At 46.6% G+C, this 26,242-nt stretch overlaps 1 pseudogene; it reads right to left on the bottom strand.

Moving 5' to 3' along the window:
- Nucleotides 1-761: 761 nt before the first annotated feature.
- On the bottom strand, nucleotides 762-1,257 carry LOC142422900 (small ribosomal subunit protein eS6-like; annotated as a pseudogene).
- Between the last annotated feature and the right edge of the window lie 24,985 nt (nucleotides 1,258-26,242).

The following is a 26,242-nucleotide window of genomic DNA, read 5'->3' on the forward strand; positions in this document are numbered from 1 at the left end:
GAATGGGAATTCTACAACACTTGTGCACATGTGGAAATTTTCATAGACATAGAGGGAGTCAAGGGAATACTGCATGGTTTAAAATCTGGAAAGGTGTGCATGGCAGTTGTAACCTTCCCCATACTTATTCAGTCTGCATGATAAGACAGTAATCTGAGACATGGGACTATATGTAGAAAATCATAGCATCGGGACTGAAGGAGGTCTTATTAATAACTTTTGATATGCAGATGTGCTTTTTGATATGCTCTCAGCAAGGAGGACTTGAAGCACTTGCTGATGAAGAACAAGGATGGCAGCCTTCAGTATGGACTAGAACTCAATGCCAAGAAAACCCAAATCCTCATAACTGGGCCAATAGATAACATCGTGATAAACAGAGCAAAGATTGAAGTTGTCAAGGATATAATTTTATTTGGATCCGTAATCAATGGAAGCAGCAGGCAAGGCTAATATACTGACTGCACTGGGAAAATCTGCTGCAAAAAACCTCATTAAAATATTAAAGAGCAAAAATGTCATTTTGAGCACTAAGGTGGGCTTGACCCACCCACAGTATTTTCAATTGTCTAATATACATGTGAAAAATGGACAATGAGTAAGGAAAACCTCAAAAGAATTGATGCATTTGAATTATAGTTCTGGCAAAGAATATTGAAAGTCAGGAGAACAACCAAATCTACCCTGGAAGAAGTACAGCCAGAATGCTCCTTAGAAGCAAAGGTAGCAAGACTTTGATGTACTGTAATGAAGTGAATTATTTAATATGGCCGTAGCTTGAGGACCCCTGCCAGGGGTTTACTCACAACATACTGGTGGAGGTCATCTTCTTCAGAGAGATTGAAGAGTTGGCAAGTTCTGCTGGCTCTTTTGGGCCCCTGGCAATGAGGCACCGTTATGCCCGTCAGTGCTGGGATATCCTCCCCTTTCTTTACAATAACCACGTTGAGAACACTCAGCTTGGCGTCCACAATGCAGCCCCGGCCAGATTTGCGCCTCCCCTTCCCAGTTCTTCTTGGTCTGCAGCAGGAGTGGCAGGTGGACATGGCCGTGGGTCAAGACCCCTTGCTTCAAGGGGAAACCTTGCTTGTCATTCCCACCGCCGATGAGGACAACATCACCCCTCCATTCATTGCCAAGTGCCTCGGCGGCGACCTCCGTGGCCATTTGCTTCTCATAAAAGGTGTGAAGTTTGCATCCACCAGCCACTTTAATGAGTTTCTGGCAGTCAGTGGCTGGGAAGATGTTCGGCTTCATGGTGAAGCAGCCGATTGCCTCTGCGATGGCACAGAAAAGAGCCTGGTGGTACTTCTTACAAGATAGATTTGCTTGTTCTTTTGGTAGCCCATGGTCCTCTGAATATTCTTTACCATGACCCTAATTTAATTGCATCAATTCCTTCTTCCATGTTCAACTTTTACAAACATATGAGACCATGGAAAGCACCATGGTCTGGGTCAGGAGCACCTAGTCCTCACATGACATCTTGGTGAGAGGATATAACTCTGATCCACATGCAACATTAAACCTGCTTTTAAACCATGCAACATTCCCTCGCTCTATGCACGCAACTGCTTCTTGAGCTATGTATGCGTGCCCCACGAGCACGATGAAGTAGTTGGCAATGCCCGTTCTTCTCAAGGTCATCCACGGTCGCTTATGATTCACACAACAGAATGCTTTTGCAGAGTCAAAGTAACAGAAGTAAGCATCGTTCTGGAATTCTTCACTTTCAGCCAGGATCCAGCTGACCTTAACAGTGATAGCCTTTGTTCCATGTCCTCTTTGAATCTGGCCACTCCCTGTCTCTGTACTGCCGCAACTGCTGTTGGATGATCGTCAGTGAAATTTTACTTCCATGTGATATTCATGATAGTTTCCTATAATTTGAGGTCACCTTCCCTTGGAATGGGCACAGATATAAATATTTTTTCTAGCCAGTTGCCCAAGTAGTTGTCTTTCTAATTTCTAGAAGAGTGAGTGCTTCCAGGGCATTGAAACACTTCCGTGGGTAGACCATCAATGCCGGGATCCTTGTTTTTGGCTCAGGCTGTCAGTGCAGCCAGGACGTCTTCCTTCAACACCATTGATTCTTGCTCATATGCTGCCTCCTGAAACGCTGGTTTGTCGACTAGTTCTTCTCGGCATATTGACTCTTTGTAAGCTGTCCATTTTCTTTTGATGCTTCCGGTATCATTTTAGAATCTTTCAATATTTCAACTGGAGGCTTGAATTTTTTTCTTGAGTTCTTTCAGTTTAAGATATGCTGAGCATGTTCTTTCCTTTTGGGTTTCTAATTCTAGGCCTTTGCACATTTCATTGTAATATTTGGTTTTGTCTGCTTGAGTCGCCCTTTGAAATGTTCTGTTTAGCTTTTTGACATCATCATTCCTTCCATTTACTCTAACAACTCTTTGATTAAAAGCACATTTCAGAGTCTCTTTGGACAAACACTTTGATCTTTTTCTTTCTTTCCTATCTTTTTAAATCTTTCCTATCCTTTTGCTTGCTTCATGATCCACATTCTGGTCTCCCATCTCCTTGGCTGGGACTAGTGTTAGGGCCTTTTTCAGGTGACCAGAGCACAGAGGTGTCCAGTAGACACCCTAAATTCGGAGAAAATCAGCTGCCATTGAGTCAATTCTTATTCATCGTCATTCCATGTATGCCAAAACAAAACTGAGACTCATCAAGTTTTCCGTGGTTATGTGTGGGGCTGCTAGTCGCAAGGTGAAACCTCCAGCCGTTCTATAGGAGAAAGGCAGGGCTTCCAGCTCCCGTGTGTAGTTACAGTCTTGGAAACGCACAGAGGCAGTTGTCCCCTGTCCTACAAACTCGCTTTGAGTCAGCATAGACTCGATGGCAATGAGTTGGGTTTTAATTATTTTAAAATCGCTTGCCAGGCCTTTCTTCTGAGGTGCCTCTAGTGGACTCAAATACTAGTTGAGTTCATTAACCATCTGCACTGTAGGGTCAATAAGTAATCCTCTATGTCCTATCTATGGCCTTCCCACTAGGCAACACCTCCCATTCAAGCATAGTGTCCGAGCTGACCACTGAGCATGTGTTATCACATATTCAAGACAGCGATTGTGACATGACCTTGGGGTTGCAGTTCCCAGGGAGTCCTCAGCCAGTGCAACTGCTCCAGGGCTGCTTCACCACTCCCCTCCCCTTTCCTACCTTAGACAGCATCAAAACTATTGCTTGTTCAGGTGGCAGTACGGATCACACTCTGACCCTGCTGGCTGCCTCAGGGTGACAAACGGAACTGAACCTTCGTAAGGAGCTGGTCCCTAAATAATAAAGCCATGTCTCCCAGAGTGACTTCTGTTTTTTGTTTTATTTTGTTTTTTGTTTGTTGGGGGATGGGGCGCTCATCAAACCAAAACCAACAGCAACAACAAAAACCAAACACTGCCATGGGGTTGATTCTGACTCATGGTGACTGCACCTAGTAATTGGGAAAGATGGTCGCTTGGCCCGGGTGTCTCCTCATAGCACCACACAGAATTCTACTACAGCTGAAGTGGAGGGTACCCGGGTAGGCACGAGGCAGGTGAAGGCTGAGCCAATTTGCTGGGGTTTGCATTCCTTGTTTGTTTTGGGGGGTTGAAAGCCACAGGGAGACACAGCTTTTTAAAGTAGAGATCCCTGTAACCAGTTTCAAGCTACCCACAGAGATGCTGTTCAATTTGGGGCAGCACAACCAAACCTAACGAAAACCAAAAAACCACTGGATGGATATGGGGACAGTGCACATAACTTTTAAATATCTGAAGGGTGTTCTCTAAGGGGCTGAGCCGCTTGAACCAACACAGAATGCTTCAACGCACCCTTGCCATTCGCCCATCTTTCCTGGGTCTCCTTATTAGAGACCATCTGATTGGCCTAACCTGGGTCACATGACTCAGCTGTTGGAGGTGGAACCACTTGATTGACAGTCCCATCAGACTTTATCAAACGTGGGAAGGGTTGGGCAAAGTAAAAGTGGGTGTCATTTGACAAATGGTAGTTTCTTATTATAACAGAAAAAGATGGGAAAAAAAAGATCACTAGTAACTGAAGGAGTGGAAAGGGGTGATTTCATTCAGCAATTTCATGTCCAGTGTGTTGTGCCTAATGTTGGGCCCTATAAATCATTTCAAGTTGTGATTTTAGGGATACGTATAGATTGCTTCCACTAGTTAAAGAGAAACAATTTTTCCAATGACGGGAATCTGAAAACATTTCTGAACAGTTTACTATATGAAGGATCTTATCTACGAATTAATATTTTTATTTCTCATTTAAAAATTGGGTGTTAATACATATCATCCAGTCACATCAAGCAGTACCATTCAATTGCTCCCACCATTAGCTTCCAAACATTCTTCTCCTTCTTTGGCTCCTTGACATCCTCTCCCTTTTGCACCCCCTCCCCCCGCACTGAATCTCCCCTCCCCTCAAACCCTTATTCTACTTGCTGTCCCTATAGGTTCTCCAGTCCTGCATTTCATATACTGAAAAACAGTAAAACATATAACACAAATTCAAGAAGGTGACCCCCAATGATATAACACAGTATTTGCAGATTCTTATGGTTCAAACCTAAAATAAGTGACAAGCATAAACATGCAAAGGCGCATTTCCACACTGTTTTTTTAACATTTTATTAGGGGCTCATATAACTCTTATCACAATCCATATATATATATATATATATATATATATATATATATATATATATATATATATATATATATATATATATATACATCAATTGTATAAAGCACATCTGTACATTCTTTGCCCTAATCATTTTCAAAGCATTTGCTCTCTACCTAAGCCCTCTGCATCAGGTCCTCTTTTTTCCCCCTCTCCCTCCCCGCTGCCCCTTCTCCCTCATGAGCCCTTGATAATTTATAGATTATTATTTTGTCATATCTTGCCCTATTCGGTGTTTCCCTTCACCCCCTTCTCTGTTGTCCGTCCTCCAGGGAGGAGGTCACAAGTAGATCCTTGTAATCTGTTCCCCCTTTCCAACCCACTCATCCTCTACTCTCCCAGTATCGCCACTCACACCCCTGGTCCTGAAGGTATCATTCACCCTGGATTCCCTGTGCCTCCAGCTCCTATCTGCACCAGTGTACAACCTCTGCTCTATCCAGACTTGCAAGGTAGAATTCGGATCATGGTAGTTGGGGGAGAGGAAGCATCCAGGATCTGGGGGAAAGCTGTGTTCTTCATCGGTACTACATCGCACCCTGACTGACCCATCTCCTCTCCTAAACCCCTCTGTGAGGGGATCTCCAGTGGCCGACAAATGGGCTTTGGGTCTCCACTCTGCACTTCCTCTTTCATCCACTATTTCCACCCTGTTGTACCACATCTAGGCTTGTAGGGAAGCACTGACTTGCTTCTTGTGTTTTTAGCCAGGGTTTTTCTTAATGACTTCAAGCACAGATCAATATGTGTATGACAGACTCGTCCTGGGCCTCTGTTTTGGAATGTGTCAGGGGGTCTGGGGAGGCTTGGGAGAACTGGACATCTGCTTCTTCAGCCTACTTCCGGCTTTGAGAGGTCTTGTGTGGGGATCTTCTTGCCCTGTGCCACCCAAGGCTTCTGGGTCTGTGAACGGGCACTGGTCTAGAGAAACGTGCCAGTTCATTAGCACCAAGGAGCCACGAGTTCAGCCTAGCTTTCTGATGGGGTCCCTGTTCACTAGGTCAGGAGCCAAATACAGTTTTTTGGAATCACAGTCGCACCCATTTGTTTACATATTGTTTAGGACTCTTTTTCTAACATGTCAGCAGATATTGGGATGGCCTTCAAAACCTGAAATAGTGGCTGTATGACCCTTGACAGAAATATTATCTGACCCTGCTCAGGCTGTTGGAGAAGAAATGAAGCCCTTGATCCAGAAGGGCTTCCCACTCACTGGTCAGAACAACCTTCAGTCGCCTGAAGTGGCAGCCATTACTTCAGAGAAGGTGGAGCTAGTCCCGGAGTTTGGGGGCCATTCCATCTCCTCCTTTCCATTGCCCTTTCACCCATGCCCTCTCACCCATGCCCTCTCACCCTCTCACCTCCTTTCCATTGCCCTTTCACCCATGCCCTCTCACCCATGCCCTCTCACCCTCTCACCTCCTTTCTGTTGCCCTCTCACCACGGCCTGTTGTCTTGTTCTCCAATATGGTCCTCACTCTGTTCTCTTTTCTCCACCTCCAGCACCATCTGGCCTCCGCTGCCTGGGCCACCACTGTCATCTCCTTAGTCGCCTTCTTCATGCTTCCATCCTGAAGCCATTTCGGCCCATTAGCATGCAGCAGTCAAAACAGCCTTTGTGAAATGCAGATCTGATAGGTCATGCTCCTATTTACAATCTTCCCATGGCTTCTGTGGCTTTTAGGACCATGACCAACATCTATGGCCTGGCTCCTGCTTAGCCTTCCATACTCTTCCCCTGCCAGCTCCTATTTCCAAGGCCACCGCCCAGCTTCTCCCTCCACCATGTTCCCTCCAGACGGGACTTAGTGCTTCACCCCCACCCCTTCCTCCTTGCTTTCTCAATGAACTCCTCCTCATCCTTCAGCTTTTAGTGGGGCCATCACCCATCACCAGGGACATTGCTCTTGACCTTTCTCATTCGCTAACTCCATCAGCCATTACAGGCTCTTGCAGCCCCATGGATCCCATTCCCTAGAAACTCATCACAGTCCCAAGTACACATTTGTTTGCATTATTATGGTCTCTTGTCTCCTCCCTAGATTGTAAACCCCAGCACGAGGATAGGAGCCCATAATCCACATTGTGGCCCAAGGCCCAAGCACAGCACAGTGCCTGGCACTGGTGAAAATCCATCGCATTGAGTCAATCCCAACTCACGGCAACCTCAATAGACTGCCCTCCAGGGCTTTCTGGACCGTCATCTTCACAGAAGCAGGTAGAGCCCCAGGCCTTGTTTGGTGGTGCTGCTGGGTGGGTTAAGCCCACCAACTTTTAGGTTAATAGCTGACTGCAAACTGCAGCAGCTACCCAGGAACACTTGGCACATGCAGACCCTCAATGACTATGTTATCAAATAAATCAAAGAATGAACCTTATTCCACTCGGACCACCTCCAGGTGACAGGAGAGATGCTGCTCTGCAGCTTGTTCGGGTTTTAGGAGCCAGAGTCTCAACTCCATCCCTCGAGAACTGCAGTTAACAGAACGAGTTGGTAGAGCCAACCCAGGCGGGTGTTGCTGGCATGCCACTTTGAGACGGCAGCTGCTGAATTCCTTCCAGCCCGTGACTCCAGCCCCAGATGGGGGTACCAGTGGCATGCTTTTCTCCAGTCTGAGTCCCAGATTCAGTCACACTGGGAGGGATGTATGTCCCATTTGCTCTCAGCTTCTCTGTGTCTGATCACCCGGCCCCCAGGCAGTGAAGATGCCAATGTGGAAAGGCAGACAGGTGTCTTGGTGCACCTGTACCTGCTCACTTGGCTGTCTGTTAAGTATTCCATGGGATCCAGACACAGCATTGCATTTGTTTCTCGCCACCTAGGCTGCCCCTTGATACTGCAGGTGATTGCCTTTTTAAAGCTCTGAAGGGAGACTAGGTCCTTTCATCTACTGACAAGGTGTCAGGTGACAGAGAGATCAGCATCCCAACACATAAATCTGCAACTAATCCTCGGGAATCAATATTTTTCATTAAGAACCTGTGCGAGTTGGGCCATTATGGGGGAAATCTGTTTAGGTTGACACCTTGATGAAGTTATTCGGTTCAGGGGCTTAAGTCATTGAAAGGTAATAAAGAGCACAGAGCAATCTCGGGGCTGGTTAGGGGAGAAAACGATGGGAGTATTGAACTTCAGCTCAGTGAAAAATGACCTCTGGATTTATTGGGGAAGGACGGGGTGCTGGCCTCTTGGGCAGGCTGGGTCCAACACCATCAAAAGGGCAGCCTCTCATTCTCCCTGCCTCCACCTGCCTCAAGTTCTAAGTTGTCTGGCAGTGAAAAGTAGGGGCTCTCTTCAGAGCCTGAGAGCTTCCCAACATTCTCTAGGTTGGCACCCTCGCTCCTGTACCATCTCCTGGAACTCATAGCATGGGGGTACATTGAAGTATGCTCAACCAAGGAACAAGTTTGGATCAACTCTTACAAAGCTGTTTTCAGGACCCATTAGATCAGGGCAGGCCTACTCCATGACTAGAAAGAACTCAATCATGGGAATATTCAGAATCCAGAGGGTGGGATCTCAGTTTTCCTTGTGGGTCACATTTGTCCATACAGAGTCACCTTGTGTGTTAGACAGGGTTCTCTAGAGGGACAAAATCAGATTGCTAATAATTATATATATATATGTATTTATAAAGATAGATAGATAACACAAGAAATGAACAGTTAAATTATAAAGCAGTACAGATGGCTCAGTGCAACTCAGTCCTGTGAGACAGTTGTGAGACACTGGCAGTCCTTCAAGTCTTGAGGGCCGCCAGGTAGTCCTCTGTAGAACAATTCAGGCTAAAATGGCACAGGCAGCAAATAGCAAGGCAGGTCACCAACAGTCAGCCAGGTCACCAATAGTCAGTCCTTAGCTCAAGCGATGTAAATTCCAATTGTGTGGTGAAGCAGGTCTTAAAGGGACCTCACATTATAGCAGCACAGTCCACAGGTTAGGTGGCCCACAGGTAGTGTAGCTTGCAAATTGAGGCACAGAACAAGCAAGGCAGCCTCACACTGGTTCGATGATCAAAGAGCAAGAGACAAGAAAGGCGAGGCTCGCCGAGCCATTTATCTTTCCGCCCTTCAATTAATCCCACATGTGTTTATCGGCTGGGCTGGCAGAATAAACTAACTACCTCACCTTGCATGGGCTCCGGGAAATACATTTTCTTGGTCTCTTACTCCAGACTCCATCTTGTTTCAGTCCCTTGTGATCAATACAGATCAGACCCCTTTCTGCTTTTGCCCTGGGGACCCCATGAGGAGCCTCGCTGTCTTTGGGTAGACCTCTTCAAGACAAACACAGTTCTCTCTTCTGCGTATTGTTCTCCTCTCACAGTATAATTTTCAGGCACTTGCGTATGCTCTCAGCCATGTTGTCTGAGCACTTTGCTTTAACACCTTGGAAGATTAAAAACAAAGGTGCTCCAAGGATAGAGCATCTCTTAGATTTGATGACATGCATTACTGCTTCTGACTCAGTGCAGTTGGGGGTGAGAATGAGAAAGCTTTGTAGAGATGAAGAGAACATGGAACCACATTCTACTCAAAACTCACAGTGGTAGCTGGATAGGGAGGGGCAACTGGAGACAAGGAGTCCAGGTGAGGGCCTGAACTAAGTTGGTTGCAGTATGGTTAATAAGAAGGGAGTCGACTCCAGAAACCACCAAAAAGTCAAGTTGATCAGATATAATGACAATTTGGCTATGTGGGGTGTGTGTGATGAAGTGGAGATTAAGACCACAGGGGGCTGGAGATCAGCAGAGAATACAGTGCTGCCAGTGCTTGGGATGAGCACATAATAATGTCCACCTCATGAATGGTATCCCCTAGAAAAAGGGGAAGGAGAAGATTAAAAAAAAAAGAGCCAAGGACCCCCAGAATGAAGGGACAAGTAAAGGAGGCTGGGGAGTATTCAGAGAAAGTGAGAGAAGGAGACATAGACAAGGATGAAGTCCTGGAGGCCAAGGATGCAGAAGGAGGGAAGGATCCGCTGTGCTGTAGTCTCCAGAGAGGCTAAGGAAGATCCCAACTCAAACGGCCCACCTGACTTGGCAAAGAATGTGTCTTCAGGGAGGGGTACTTGGGTGCTCACCGGTGGGCAGACGAAGGTCTCTGCTTTGGCCACTGGATGAGGGGGAGGGAGCTGTAGGGCCCCTTGGAGGATGAACCCAGGAGGGACAGAGCTTTGTTGCCTCAATCCTCTCATCTCCCAGAAAGGTTCACTCGCTAACCCACCCATTTCTTTCCATTGTGACTGGGGTTCCCCTGAGTCAGGGGGACTGGAAGGCAGTTAACTGTAGCAACAATCTGCCAGACAGTGTGCTGAAATCATCACATATTCCCATCATTAAATATCAGCAGACACTCCCAACGCTGTCCCCATGCGAGCAATAACGAAATCGAATCGCAGAGAGGCTCAGTAACTTGCGCTAGGTCCGGGAGCTAGGAAGTAAACGCAGATCCGCCTGACTTGAGTATGAGCTCCCTACCACCCTAAAGCCATTGCATCCTCCTCAGATGTAACCAAGCAGCCACCTCCAACAACCCAGCCCGACTGTGAGCGTCCTTGTCTAATACCTGGGAATGTCAAGTGCAATTATGTTTGGCTATGAGGGAGAGACTCTCCACGAAAAGGGCTGACACAGTGGTTAACCATGGATCCAAACACAATGAAAACCATGAGGGTGGGGCAGGACGGGCAGAGTTTCATTCTTTTGTTCATGGGCTTCATAGGAGTGAGAACACACGACATCCTGAGTGATTAAAGTAGGCCTCGTGAAGAAGTGGTTAATCTCTCTGCTGATACTGGAGAGGCAGACAGTTTGAACCTAGTAGGCGCTCTGAGGGAGAAAGATGAGAGATGTGTCTGCTTCCATAAAGGTTATGGGGTTGGAAACCCTATGGGACAGTTCTACTCTGCCCTACAGGACTGTGATGAGCCATGATCTACTGCATAGAGGTGGGTCAAGGTCATTCCCATTTGTAAAGCCAACAAAGGCCTAACTCTAGCCCAACAGAATGTATGTGTCTCCTCTTCTACTGGTCTTCAGCATACGCATTTACATGGATGTTTTCTGTAAACGCCAATTCCAGGGGACACCTCTGCCTCAGTTAGCGGTCCACAAAGGGCAGCAACTGCGCAGTCTTGTGACAGCTCTTTCATTCTGAGGCCTACGGAATAAGTGCTACAAGGGGGCTCCCAGAAGTTGGTAGGAAAACTTCTTTCTCTTTTTATTCTATTTGTTTTCCACATGTTTTTTGAAGCCTATTCATGTAATTATCCCACTGTCGATGAGTAAGCAACAAATAAATGGCGGGAGACAGATTTGAACTGGGCTCTGCGGGATACAGGAGGTTGCTCTTGTAACCCCTACATCACATTTAATGGCCTCACGTGCCATTCATTACTGCAGGCCCCTCTCCTTGGGTTTTCATCCCTGATGCCATACGGTAGGCTTTCTCATTTGGACAGCCCAGCTGGACCGTTGGATGATCTCCCTTCCTAATTCAAGCCAATCTCAGGTCTTTCCCCTTTGGGCCTCACATCGCTGGGCCATCTCTCTGCTTTTCCCCACCGTAGAGGAATGACGATGAGGCACAAAGGATAGGAGGTGCAGATGCTAGGGAGTTGCTGGTGGGGTTGTGGGTGCTTTCAGCTTTTCCTTCTGTTGATGAAATTCTAGGAGAAGGGAGGTGTTAGGAACTGGACTTGAAGGAACTGGGCATCCTTTAAGGATGGCCTTGTAGGATGAGAACCCTGCAGGGGCTGGAGGGATTGCTCACGGGATTGCGACAGTTCCCATTGTGGAGACATTACCCTCCGCTAGGTTGGGCTCAGCAAGTCTGGTGGCCCAGTGGTCGTGAGTTGGGCTGCAACCCGCAAGGCTGGCTGTTCAAAACCATCATCTGCTCTGCAAGACAGTCTTTCTACTCCCATAAAGAGCTACTGTCTTGGAAACCCATAGGGGACAGTTTACCCTGTCCTAAAGGTCACTCTGAGTCGGCATCGACTCCGTGGCAGTGAGTTTGGTTTGGGGAGTTTCAGCTCAGCCTCCTCAGGAATGAGAATGAGAAGACCAAGGGGAGGTTTGAGTTATTCTGACATGTGTCACATTTCGTTATTTGCTCATCTCTTTCCTGGTCAATGGGGGCAGATTCCATATCTTACGAATTCTTGTATCCCCAAGATCCAGACACAGAACCTGGCATAGGGAAGGTGCTTAACAGCACATGTGCTTGATGATGGTGTTCTCACACCTGGAAACCCCGATGGTCTTGTCTTCGCTCAGTGCATCTCCTCCTTTAAATGCTGGCCACCCTTTCACGATTCACCTTCCACTTCCCCAAAGGCTACCGAGAAAAAGAAGTTGGCTTTTTAAACCAATAGTTTGTGCTGGGTTGCTAACCAGAGGTGGTCAGGTCCAAGCCACCCTACTTGGCTCAGAAGCAAGGCCTGGCAATCTACTGTAAGAAGATAAACATTTAAAACATCTCTTACCAGTGAGGTGATTCAGACTCCTAGTCACCTTGTCAGACAGAGTAAAACTGCACCCTCACTAATCTTTCCGGAAGCAGGCTGCCACGTCGTTCTCCCACGGAGCAGCTATCGCTGGCCCTGTGCTCAGCAGCGTAGTGCTTAACCACTGCACCACCAGGCTCCTCCATAAGATGATAGCCACCGGAAGCCCTGTGGGGTGGAACTCTATTGCGAAACAGCTGGGGGTCACCGGGAGTCAGAATCAAGTCAAGGGCAATGGCTTGGGTGTGGGTTTTATTCATGAAGAACCACTAATTCATTTATTCAAAAATTAGCCAGATAGTCAATAAAACAATGAATCACCATTGTAGAAAAATAATACCGAACCCATTTGCCTCCTTCCTTCACCAGCTGGGGTGGGGTTTTTAATCAGTCTGTATGAACCATCTCTTTAAATATCTGTGAGTTATTGAAAGTAGCTTGTGCCCACTCCCACTTCACACCCCCCTCTGCCCTCTCTTGCCACGTGGAAGAGTGGTATAGTGGTGAAGTCCATGGATTGGGGGGTCACTAAGATAGTGTGTGTAGGGGCGTGCGGGGTTCATCCCCTGACACTGTCAGACACAGGGGCTCTAACGCAAGGGTCCTCGGGTGTGGCTGCTGTCAGGCCTGGGCTGAAGTGGGGTCACGGGATGGTGGCATCGTCCCCCGGTGTAGATAGTTGTCAAAGCCCATCCCAGTTACCCTCTGAGAGGGAGTGGGAGAGGGCTTTGGCTCATGGAAGAGAAGAAGCTGCCTGGTGCCCCTCCCCAGCCCACTTGCCCTCCCAGCAAGGTCATGGGCCAATCCACCCAAGGGCGGGAAGGTGACCCCAACCTAGAGATGCCATTGTCTTCTGGGCTCCAATCTGGTACTGCTACCTTGGACCTGTGTGCCTTTGGACAACTCACGGACCCTCATCTTCCCCACCGTAAAATGGTGAGAATCAGAAATCGCCTTCTCGCGGGGTTGTTTTTAAAACATCAATAGCCTAGAATGCAATTGACACCTGGCAAGTGGTTTCCTTCACCCAGGTGGGGCGGCCCGCATGCCGTCCAGCCCTGAGGGAGGGGCAGTGCGTTGCGTTTTGTCCTCAGGCAGCTGCGTTTCCAATGGAAGATGAATGCCTGCCTGCGGCTTGCTGCCCTTGCGGGTATTGATCAGCATCACAGGGGTGGGAAAGGGGGAACCGTTCTAGAAACACTTTGATTCCTCAAATGAACCCCCATGAGGTGCTGGTAGGAAACTAATTGGGAGTTGATTCCGATGAATAAATATGCTGCCTCCGCCCGCCCGGGGAACTGACCGCGCAGGCAGCTGGCGGGGCCGAGAGGTCCTGTGTGCCCTTCCAACGGGCCCATCAATAAGGGATCGGCTCCAGCCCTGGAGAGGGAAGCATTTCTGCTGCAGGTATGAATTATGGATGCCGTTTAGGGTAATGCGGAACTATCTTAAAGGTTCCGCTCACTTTATGTGCTAGTAAAAGCCAGCAATTTGTTTGTGTTCCAGCTATAATTTGCGCTACATTAAGGGACCCTCCGTTCCATAATGAATGTGCGGTTAGGCGCAGGCGCAGTCAGGGCGAGGCCGGCCCGGAGCCGCTGTGCGCAGTTGGGTGGGGTCCGTCCAGCAGCCTATTGCTGAGCCTCAGTCCCTGGGCTGCAGATGCAGCGGGGATGCAGCGAGGATGCTCCCAGGGCCCGGGGAAGTAGCCCATCAAATGCTCCCGACAGGTGCTGTGAGAGAAGCACAAAAGGAAACCTATGCTTGACCCGTGCAGCCTGACCCCAGAAGCCGTCACACACTGCATGGGTGTGAACCTTGACTTTGCCATTTGCTAGCTCTGTGACCTTCCAAAAATTCTCCTCCCAGCCTCTCAGGACCTCAATTTGTTCATATCTGAAATGGCCATCCTAGTAAAAACTGACAACGCGAACACCCTGCTGGGAAGTCTATTCAGAGGCATGGCGACCCATGGTGCTAAAGAGTAGAACTGTACCCCGTAGTTCTTGGCTCTTATCTTAACAGAAACAGATCGCCAGGCCTTTCTTCCATGGCACCATTGGGCAGGTTTGAGTTGCCAACCTTTTGGTTAGTCATTGAACTGACCAGCTCTGTGCTGGAGCAGAGCAAACTCACAAGAATTGACTGTTTTAGTTTCAGGAACTGAAGGGAGTTGGTTGTTAGGTATACTAAGCTGACTGCCCCTGAGTCGATTCCAACCCATAGCGACCCTACGTGCTTTCTGAGGCTCTAAATCAGACAGCAGAGAGCTAGAAAGCACATCTCTTCATCTTTCTCCTGGTTGTGAAATACAAACCATTGTTAAAAATTAACTTTTATAAACTTGTGTAATAAAAATTATACTAAAACGAAAGGTATGATTGATGCACCAACTCCTAATTAGTTTACTCCGTCTTGTTAAGGCTTTTGATGCCTACTGCATTTCCTGGTGGGAGTGATCTATGATGGTGTGCTGCTAGGCGGCTCTTGCCAGCTCCACCCTTCAGGACATCATGTGGGTCTCTGGAAATCAACCGTGGTGAGAATATTGACATCAGGAGACTGATCAACATTATACACCGGGGCTTTTCTCCTGGGAGCTGGTTGTTTTATGGATGGAAGGGTTAATATGTGTGTAATTGCTTAGAACAGAGCCAGGCATAGAGTAAGCAACACATCTAATTTTGCTACTGTTTTCCCAACCCTCCCCCCACCAAAGCAAAACAAACAAAAACAAACCAACATGTTTTAGCACGGATCAGATGGTCACTGTTTGAAGCAACCCCCCTGAGGCACCAGAACCCCTTCTTCATCTCCAGACACCTCTGATCCAGCAGCCTAAGAAAGGATGTTAACAGTCCCCTAGAGTTGAGGGCAAACTCAAATTCTGGAGAAAAAAAAATTGGATTTGGAGTTGCTTATTCTCCTTGGCTTTCCAAGTTCTTTTCTTCAGTGTGGGGACGAATATATTAGTATACTGGCTTTGGCACAAATAACTCTGACCTTGAGCAAGGTGGTTCACCTTTTCAGACCTTTATGTTCTCCAGAGTCTTCACAGAAGCGGTATGGGTGCGGGCTGTGGAGATGATATGAGACTTGGTATTGTCTCTGGAATTTGATGATCCTACTTACAATGGCTGGCCCTGAGATCTTGGGAAAGACCCCAAATAGCTGTAAAGCTTAGTTTCCTCATCTGTAAAGTTGAGGTAATAAAACTGGTATTGCTTAACTGCTCTTAGATAAAATGGGAAAACATATATAATTGTTGATACAGGTGGAACTTGGCTGAAAGCAGAAAATAGTACTAGAAAGATTATTACTTGTGTTTTATTGATTATGCAAAGGCATTCAACTGTGTGGATCATAACAAGGCTATGTGTAACATTGAGAAGAATGAGAATTCCAGAACACTCCATTGTTCTCCTGTGTAATCTGTACATGGACTATGATTTTAGGCAGTGATATGGCCAGAACAAGGGAATATTGCATGGTTTAAAATGAGGAAAGGAAAAAAAAATAAAACGAGGAAATGTGTGCACCAGGGTTGTATCCTCTCACTTTACTTATCCAATCAGAAGACTGAGCAAATAATCTGAGAAGCTGGATTATATGAAGAAGAACATGGCATTAGGATCGGAGAAATCTGCAACATGCCGATGCTTGCAGGAAGAGAGGAGGACTTCAAGCCATTGCGGATGAAGATCAAGGTTTGCAGCCTTCACTAGGGATTACAACGCAATGTCCAGAAAACCCAAATCCTCACAATGAAACTAAAAGGTAACATCCTGATATATGGAGAACAGATTGAAGTTATCAAGGATTTAATTCTGGTTGGATCCACGGCTAATGCAAACGCAAGCAGAAGTCAAAAATCAGGCAATGTATTTCACTGGGTGAATCTGCTGCTAAACCTCTTTACAGTGTTGATGAGCAAGGATGTCACTTTGAAGACTAAGGCGTACCTGATTCAAGCCGTGGTATTTTCAACGGTCTCATATTCCTGTGAATGTTGACAATGAATAAGGAAGAGCGCAGAAGAACTGATTCATTTAAATTATAGTGTTGTGAAGAACAATGAAAACACCAAGGACTTCCAGATACAAACAAATCTGTCTTGGAAGAAGTGCAGCCAGATTGCTCCTTAGAAGCAAGGATGACAAGACCAAGCCCTAGAAACGAACACCATACTTGGTAAAGTGAAAAAGAGGAAGCCTTCGACAAGAAGGACTGATACAGTGGCTGCAACAGGGACTCAAACATAACAATTATGAGGATGCCACAGGACCTGGACAGTGTTTTGTTCTCTTGTGTATAGGGTCACTGTGAGTCCGAACTGATTTCACAGCACCAACCACCACTATATATGTTAAACAGTGGCCATGGAATCAATTCTGATGCATGACAACCTCATGTGTTCCCGAGTAGAATTGCACTCCATAAGGTTTTCATGACTGTGATCTGTCGGAAGCAGTTTGCCAGGCCTTTCTTCCTAGGTGCCTCTGGGCAGATTCCAATTGGCAACTTTTTAGTAACTGAGTGCTTAACTGTGGAACCCAGTGACTCCTGCCCGAATATAGTCGGTGCTTACTAACTATGAATAGTGACCCTGGCTGCTCTCTGGCCATGATGCTCCCCCCCCCCCCCGACCATTGCAATGCTTTATGCCGATGTGAATGGCTGGCTGGGGAAGAGTTTCCTCCCTTCTCTCTTGCATGTACCTCCCTCCCAAAATGATGCCTGTTCTAGCCGCAAGGGCTGTGACCTTCCAAAGCTGGGATGGATTTTCTTCCAGGAAGTACAGCAAAGCAGTGACACCTCCCCCACCCCAAGTCTCCAAACAAACCTCCCAGAGCTGTTGTGAGGATTGAATGAGAGGGTGTGGGTACAGCCGGGTGATCCACTAGGAATTCAATGCTGCAGAATAGGCTGTGGAGGAGGGATCCGTCTTGTTTGCTAGGTTTCGAGGGCATGAGAAAAGGGTGAGATGTTATTTTGCTTCTCTTGCTCAGGACAAATGGGTCTTAGTTTCTCTCTGCGTGACCCATGGTTAACGCACCTTGTTACTAACTGAAAGGTTGTCAGTGTGAGTCTACCTGGAGGTGCCTTAGAAGAAAGGTCTGGTAATGTCCTTCCAAAAGATTAGCCATTGGAAGCCCTGTGCAGGGTAGTTCTACTCTGATGGGCATGGGGTTGCCAGGAGTCAGAGTCAACTTGACAGCAACGCTGTGTGTGTGTGTGTGTGTGTGTCTGTGTCAGTGTGGCATCATTTGTGTTTGTCCTTGCTCCTAAGGAAGTGTTAAAAGTCTTCCTTGGGCTGTGGGCTCTCAGGAGTGTGGGAAGGAAGAAAGGGTTGTGGCTTTTCAAACAACTATCCCTACAAGACTGTCTCTGGAGAGTGGAGCACTACAGGAAGGTCCCTGAGGACTCACAGGGCGGATGTGCTCAGCTCAAGCTCTCAGGGTGGGTGGCCAGTGATATTGTCCATTTCATGTCATTGGCACCAGCAGGAGCAGAGCAGAAGGAATCTCGCGATGCCCAGGGGGAGGTCAACCATGGAAGGTGACTGGAGGCCTCCCAGTATACTTGTAAGCTTCTGAGGGATCAGGAATGTCCCCGGGAAGAAAAAAAATATGAGTGATGGGGAAAATCCCTGTGTTGTGGTTCTCTATGGAAGTAAATCTAGTGATGCTGGTATGTGTTGTATATAGAAAGAGATTTACACCAAGAACTAGCTTACACAGTTATAGACATAGGTAAGTCCAGTCTGGTTCAAGTCAGGCTTCTCCTGAGTTGTGGAAGCTGATGAATAGGAAGCAGGGTGATGAAGCAGGGGCAGCAGGGAACACAGGCTGGTGGATGCAGAGGTTTGGAGTCAGTGTCATGAATTTACTAACTGTAATCTGCTGATGGCTCCTAGGATTGGCAAGGGACACAGCAGGAGATTAAGGAACCAGATGCAAAATCCAGCTCTGACAGAGGGTGAAGGGCCCAAGAGACTCTGCTCAGTCTCTCTTTTTTTTGGGGGGGGTGGATAAGCAGTGATAAGGGGGAGTCATAGAGATCCCAAGGGACTGAGGCAGAGACAAGGGGAGTCATGGTGTTCCAAGGGGCAGTGGTCAGTGACAAGGGACGTCATGGTGTTCTAAGGGGCAGTGGTCAGTGACAAGGGACATCATGGTGTTCCAAAGGGGAGTGGGCAAACACAAGGGCATCATGGGGTTCCAAAGGGGAGTGAGCAGTGACAAAGGGAGTCATAGAGATCCAAAGGGGATTTCAAGGAGCCAAGGGCCGTCATGGGATTTCAAAGAGGAGTTAGCAGGGACAAGCGGCATCATGGGAATCCAAAGATGAGAGACCCCCTTCTCCATCTCTCTCTCTCTCTCTCTCTCTTATACCAAAAGGCTTATGACACTAAAAAAGTGTCATCAGGCTTGGACGCAATTGATAGGTTTGACTCCACCCCTACCCTTTCCCAGGAGTGCCTAGTTGACATAATTCCTAACTTTCACAACCCCCACATACAATCCTGTTGTTGCCAATGATTCTGACTCACAGCTCTCCTATAGGTCAGAGTAGAAGTGGCCCACAGAGTTGTTCAGGCCAGATCTTTGTGGAAGAAGACGCTGGCTACATCTTTTTAGGCAGAGCAGCTGGCAAGTTTGAATCACTGACCTTGGTTAGCAGCCAAGCACTTCACTATCGCACCGCCACTGGTTCCTAAGAAAAGACTGGTCACCCGTCTTCTGGAGAACCAGGTGTGTTGGTGACAGGATTGGAGAGGTTGGAACTGGTTTGCGTTTGGTTTAGACTAACACGATGTTACTTTCACCTATTGAAAGCAGTGTGATACTTGACATTTGTATAAGATTCCTTGTCCATCCTGTGGATGTTAGCTGTCTTCGAGTTCGTTCCGACTCTGCGCAACACAATGACACGCTGCCATCCTGTGGGCCTTCCTCACGCTGGTTCCCATGCCTGAGCCCAGTGTGGCAGTCGCTGTCTAAACCCATCTCCTGGAGGGCCTTCCTTGTCTTTTCCTGCCTCTCTACTTTACCAAGCATGATGTCCTTCTCCGGAGAATGGGCTTGCCTGACAACACGTCCACAGGATGTTGAGATGAAGTCTCACCATGCTTGCTCTAAGGAGCACTCGGGCTGTACTTCTTCCAAGACACAGTTGCTTGTCCTTTTAGCAGTCCAATAAGTGCTATTCCCTCTGCTCTACTATTTCCATTCCATCTTACTTAACTTCCAATTGAGCCCCTTAGGAGTTGAAACCTAAGGCTTTAGACCTGAGTAGGCCAGAGTCCACATTCAGCATCCACCATTTCCTTGACTATATGAACTGAGACAGTTAGTTTATTGTGCCAAGCTGGCTGATAAACACATGTGGGATTAATTGAAGGGCAGAGGCATAAATGGCTTGGTGAGCCTCACTTTTCTACTTCTTGGGTCTCTTGCTTTCTGATGGTTGGACCAGGGTGCAGCTGCCTTAGCCAGTTCCCTGCTTCAGCTGGCAAGGCTCACTTCCTGCAAGACATCTGCAAGGAGAAGCAGCATGGACCCACCTTGATGCAGCCCTGGGTGCTGGAGCATCCATATGGAGATGCACTGAGATGCTTACACATTCACTGATTTAGCTTTACTCTGGCAGTTGGCATCATAGTGTGTGTTTTGTGAGATGGAGGAAGATTTTGTGGATTGGTGTCGGACAAGGGGGTTAATGTTGGGCCTGCGGGCTTGGGCAGCACTGGGTTGGGATGTTTTCTTCATGTGCACTGACCTTTTATATAAATCCCCCTCTTATACATATGAGTTTCTGTGGATTTGTTTCTCTAACGTACCCAGACTAACACATGAACCTTGGATAAATGACAAACTCCATGAATGTCCGTTTCAGCAGCGATAGAATGGGGCTTGAAGATGACGGCTGTTTGTAAATGACAGCTTAATGCTTCCAACAGATCAGTTTCAAAGCACAGTTGACTAGATTTCAACCCAACAGGACTGAACAGAACTGCCCCTGTAGGATTTCTGAGGCTGTAATCTTTATGGAAATAGATCACTAGGGGCAAACCACCTGCCTTCTGTTTGTAGGTGATCCCTGAGCTATTGCATCACCAAAGCCCCTGCAAGCGTAAGTAGGTAGTACTCAGATGCTGCATGCTATTGTTATAAGTCCCACACGTTAAGGAGGGCAGAATAAAGCCCATTGAACAAAGAGCGAAAGAAACAGAGACAAGGAGCGGCCACACTCTTCCCTGAGGTCAGGAAAGGACTCTTAACCAGTCTCCACCAGGAGGGAATGCTCTCTCCCCAGTGCCTCTTAGAGCCAGGATCCTACCCTCTGAGTGTTCCATGTTTCCAAAAGCTTTTCACAAGCCATAAATATAGATGGGCCATTCTGAGAAATTTGCTGGATCAGGGCTTTTGTCTGAGTAGACAGCTTTGTTGCCCTTGGCTCCCTGCCCTGATCGCCCTGTTCCATGAACCCGCTACTTCCGCGGCTTCAGTGGCTTCCCCTGGAATCTTCCAGAGCCACTTTAGACTTAAAGAGGACTGACTGGGTGGGCGGGGGCAGGGCGCCAACTTTTGGTGAAGCCCAGACAGGGAAAGGATCCAGTCTAATTTGGTCCGAGTCGCCAGTGAATCTGATGGGGCTGTTGTTTTTAAATTTTAAGTGGTATATTTACTTATTTAGTTATTTTTAGAGCCAGTTATATATGTGCATTATGGACAATTATGGAAAATTTTGGAGGATCCCATAGATTTTATCTATCTATTTTGAAAGTAAGCAATTCAGTCAAAACCCAATTTCCTAAATCCCATTGGTGTGTGAAAATAGTTAACACCTTATAAAATGTATGACTTTTCCAATTAACCAATCAGTAAATCAGTTAACCAGGAAGTCTTTATGGAGTGCCTTTTATGTGCTCAGGTTGGCCCTAGGATTGTGGTGAGATTGTCATGTGATGAAAAACTCTGAAATAATAAAGGTCTCACGGCCGCAGAAGGTAACCGATCTAACAGCAATGCAATTTAGTGACCAAGGATTTGAACCTCAAGCAGACAGGGGGTTGGGAGAAGACTACCTACTGTGGGAACAGGGAGACAAGGGCAAAGGCTTGTTGGAAATTCCACTGAGGACCATCCTGTTGCTTAGACCACAGGCAGAAGAACTGAGGGAAAGGTGACGACCTCATCCTTCATACACATGCTCTTCTAGGTTCCACCCACCGATCTGTCTACCCCTTCGTCCACCTACCGTTCCAGACAGGTCCCATTTCTTACTGTGCCCTTGACTACATACTCCTTTTGAGCGACAATGGACACATCATACGCAGTTTGATAAGGATTGACCTCTGTATGCACCAGTACAGCCATGACCGCCATGGCGATGATGGACCGCCATGGCGATGATGGACCGCCATGGCGATGATGGACCGCCATGGCGATGATGGACCGCCATGGCGATGATGGACCGCCATGGCGATGATGGACCGCCATGGCGATGATGGACCGCCATGGCGATGATGGACCGCCATGGCGATGATGGACCGCCATGGCGATGATGGACCGCCATGGCGATGATGGACCGCCATGGCGATGATGGACATATCCATTGAATTCAGGAGTTTCCTTGTGCTTCTTTGTAATCCTTCTCATCCACTCCCCCTCCAGCCCCCCCTCCACCCACCCCCCAGACAACCAGTGGCTGATGTGTCTTCAGTCAATCTATACAGGTTGACACTTTATACGGTTAACACAAAGAATGGTGATACAGTATATCCTCGCTTTTTTGTCTGCCATCTTTCACTTGGTATAATTATGTGGAGCTTCATCCACTTTGCAACGTGTATCAGTTTTTCATTTCTTCCTATTGCTAGGTAAGGAGCCCCGATGGTGCAGCAGTTAAGCACCTGGCTGCTAACCAAAAGCCATGATTGGGACCCACCAGCTGCTCTGCAGGAGAAAGATGTGACAATCTGCCTTGGAAACCCTATGGGGAAGTTCTACTCTACCCGATAGGATCACTATGAGTCAGAACTGACTGGAGAGTAATGGCTTGCTTACTGCTGCATTGTATTTCATCCTTGCTTCTAAGGAACATTTTGGTTGGACTTCTTTTTTTAAAAACCATTTTATTTGGAGCTCATACAACTCTTATCACAATCCATCCATCCATCCATTGTGTCAAGAACATTTGTACATTTATTGTCATCATCATTCTGAAAACACTTTCTTTCTACTTGAGCCCTTGGTATCAGCTCCTCTTTCCCCCCTCCCTCTCCCACCCTCTCTCCCTCATGAACCCTTGATAATTTATAAATTATTATTATTTTTCCATGTCTTGCACTGTCTGATATCTCCTTTTACCCCCTTATCTGCTGTCCACTCCCCCTGGGAGAGAGTTAAAGGTAGGTCATTGTAATCGATTCCCCCTCTCTCCCCCCACCTTCCCCTTACCCTCCTGGTATGGCTACTTTCAATATTGGTCCAGAGGAGTTTATCTGTCCTGTATTCCCTGTGTTTCCAGCTTTTATCTGTACCCATGTACATGCCCTGGTCTAGCCAGATTTTGTAAGGTAGAATTAGGGCCATGATATGGGAGGCGGGTGGGGTGAGGGTGAGGAAGCATTAAAGAACAAAAAGAAAGGTTTACATTTCAAATGTACAAATGTGCTTGACACAATGGATGTATGTATGGAATGAGATAAGAGTTGTATGAGATCCCAATAAAATGATTTTTTAAGTGTATGTTTCATCAGTGCTATACTGGACCCTGACCGGCCTGTCTTCTCCCCGTGACCCTTCTGCAAGGGGATGTCCAATTGCCTACAGATTGGCCCTAGGCCTCAACTCCGCACTCCCTCCCCCTTCCCCCCATTTACATTGACATGAGATTTTGTTCTGGGTCTTTGATGACTGATATCTGATCCCATCGATGCCTCATGATAGTACAGGCAAGGCTGGTGTGCTTCTTCCATGTGGGCCCTGCTGCCTCTCAGCTAGATGGCCACTTGTTCATCTTCAAGCCTTCAATACCCAAGACACTATATCTTTTGATAGCCAGGCACCATCAGTTTTCTTCACCACATTTGCCTATGCACCCATTTGTCTTCAGTGATTGGGTCAGGAAGGTGAGCATCTCAGAATGGCTTATCATTAGAACAAAGTGTTCTTGTGTTGAGGGAGTGCTTGAGTAGAGGCCCAATGTGGTTGGACTTCTTCTATGACAGATTTGATTGTTCTTTTGGTATCCATAGTACTTTCAAAATTCCTCACCAGAGCCCTACTTCAAATGCCTAGATTCTTTGTTGTTTTCCTTATATAATATCTAACGTTCACATGCTTATGAGGCGATTGAAATTACTACGATTTGGGTCAGGGACACCTCAGTCCTCAAAGTAACATTCTTGCTTTTTAACACTAATGATGTCTTGTGCAGCAGATTTACCCCATGCAGTGCATCATTTGGTCTCTTGACTGCTGTTTCCATGAGCATATGTTAGCATATATTTAACTTTTTAAAGAAGCTGACAACATTTTTTTCAGAGAGATTTTATTTTATATTCCACCAGCAATGTATGAATGTTCTGGGTTCTTCATATCCATCTTAGCACTTGAAATAGTCTTTTGAATTTAATTATTCTAATAAGTTAAGTGTAGCCCTGTTGTGTGATTTGGCATAGTGGTTACACATAGAGCTACAAACCACAAGGTCAGCAGTTCAAAACCACCAGCTGCTCTTCAGGGGAAAGAGGAAGCTTCTATTCCTGTGAAGAGTTACCTTCTCAGAAAGCCATAGGGGCAGTTCTACTTGGTCCTCCTGGGTCACCATGGGCCAGAATGGACTCCTCGACAGTGAGTTTGAGTGAATGACTCAAGTGACCACTCTTCTGTCCGTTGTTTATACTGTGATGGCTTGCATTTGGCTGTAATGCCAGAATCTATGCCACCGGTATTTCAAATACCGAAAGGGTCACCATGGTGGACAGGTTTCAGTGGCGCTTCCAGATGAAGACAGATTAGGAAAAAGAAAGAGCCAGGCCACTTCCGAGAAATTCGCCACTTTGAACCTTACTGGCAAGGAGCCCCGTGGCATAGTGGATTAGGCATTGAGCTGTTAACCACAAGGGCGGCTGTTTGAAACTACCTGCTGCTTTGTGGGAGAACAACCATGCTTTTCCACTTGAAAAGATTCACAGGCCTGGAAACCTACGGGGCAGTGTGACGCTGTCCTATAGGGACACTATGACTCAGGATACACTTGATGACAGTGAGAGTTTTGAGCGAGTGAAATCTTTTTTTTTTTTTTTAACATTTATTAGGGGCTCATACAACTCTTATCACAATCCATACATATACATACATCAATTATATAAAGCACATCTGTACATTCTTTTCCCTAATCATTTTCTTTTTTTACATTTTATTAGGGGCTCATACAACTCTTATCACAATCCACACATATACATATATCAATTGTATAAAGCACATCTGTACATTCTTTGCCCTAATCACTCTCAAAGCATTTGCTCTCCACTTAAGCCCTCTGCATCAGGTCCTCTTTTTTTTTCCCCCTTCCTCCCCGCTCCCCCTCCCTCATGAGCCCTTGATAATCCACAGATTGTTATTTTGTCATATCTTGCCCTATCCGGAGTCTCCCTTCACCCCCTTCTCTGCCGCCCATCTCCCAGGGAGGAGGGTCACATGTGGATCCTTGTAATCAGTTACCCCTTTTCAACCCACTCACCCTCCACTCTCTTGGCATCGCCCCTCACACCCCTGGTTTTGAAGGTATCATCCACCATGGTTTCCCTGTGCCTCCAGCTCCCATATGCACCAGTGTACAACCTCTGCCTATCCAGTCCTGCAAGGTAGAATTCGGATCATGGTAGTTGGGGGGAGGAAATCTTATTGAATTTGTCATGGTTTTAATTCTACTTGGATCTACAGTCAACATTCATGGAAGCATGAAGTAAAAAAAAAACACCAGGGTATTTGCGGTTGCGTTGTAGGCATGGGAAAGCCGGACAATAATTAGGGAAGAGCAGTGAAGAATCAATCCCTTTGAATTACGGTGTCGACAAGGAATGTTAGCTATATCACGAGCTGCCAGAAGATGGATCAAATCTTGCCAATAGGAGAATGCCATCGTGCACAGAGTAGATGGTCAACAAAAGAGAAACCCCCCAGTGAGATGGATGGAGACAGTGCTGCAAGAATAGGGGTTCAGCTGTTAAAATGGCACAGGGCGGGGCAGCATTGGTTCTGTTGTCCTCAGGGACCCACTTGAGAGTGCCTAGCAACGGCATCAATGACCAACGGCTGAGATTTTTCTTTCTTTCCATGAACCTAGCTGTCATCTGAATTGCTTCTTTGGTGAAACGTGTGGTCCAATATTGTGCCCGTCTTTTATTGGTTTGTTTATTTTTTTTTATTAGTGAATTTTAAGAGTTCTTGGTATTATCTGAATACAAGCTGTATGATTTATTAGATTTATGGCTCCCTCGGTCTGTAGTTTTCCTGTGAATTCTCTTGACCGTATCTTTTGAAGAGAATTTTAAAATTTTGTGGAAATCCAATTTCTCTGCTTGTTCTATATTGGATCATGCTTGGGATGACGTAGCTAAAAAAGCCAAAAATCTTTGCCTCTACTATGCAAAGGCGTTTTCCTGTGTTGACTCTAGAAGTTTTACAGGCTTCAGTTTTATATTTGGAGCTATGATCCATTTTGAGTTAATTTTCATACATGGTGTAAAGTATGAACAAAAGGTGGGGTTTTTGTTGTTGTTTATTGGTTTTAATATAGATATGTATTGTCCCCACATCATTGGTTGAAGTTTCTCTTCTTACTTCACTGAATCACCACTGCACCTTTGTCAAAACATCATTTGCTCACATAAATTTGGATCGATTTACGAATTTGCTAATTTGCTCCATTGATTTGGTTGTCGATCATCATGCCAATATCACACCTTTTTAATGACAGTAGCCAAATAGGCTTTGAAATCAAGTTGTG

Source organism: Tenrec ecaudatus, chromosome 12, assembly GCF_050624435.1.
Source record: "Tenrec ecaudatus isolate mTenEca1 chromosome 12, mTenEca1.hap1, whole genome shotgun sequence".
In the NCBI taxonomy this organism is placed as follows: Eukaryota; Metazoa; Chordata; class Mammalia; order Afrosoricida; family Tenrecidae; genus Tenrec; species Tenrec ecaudatus.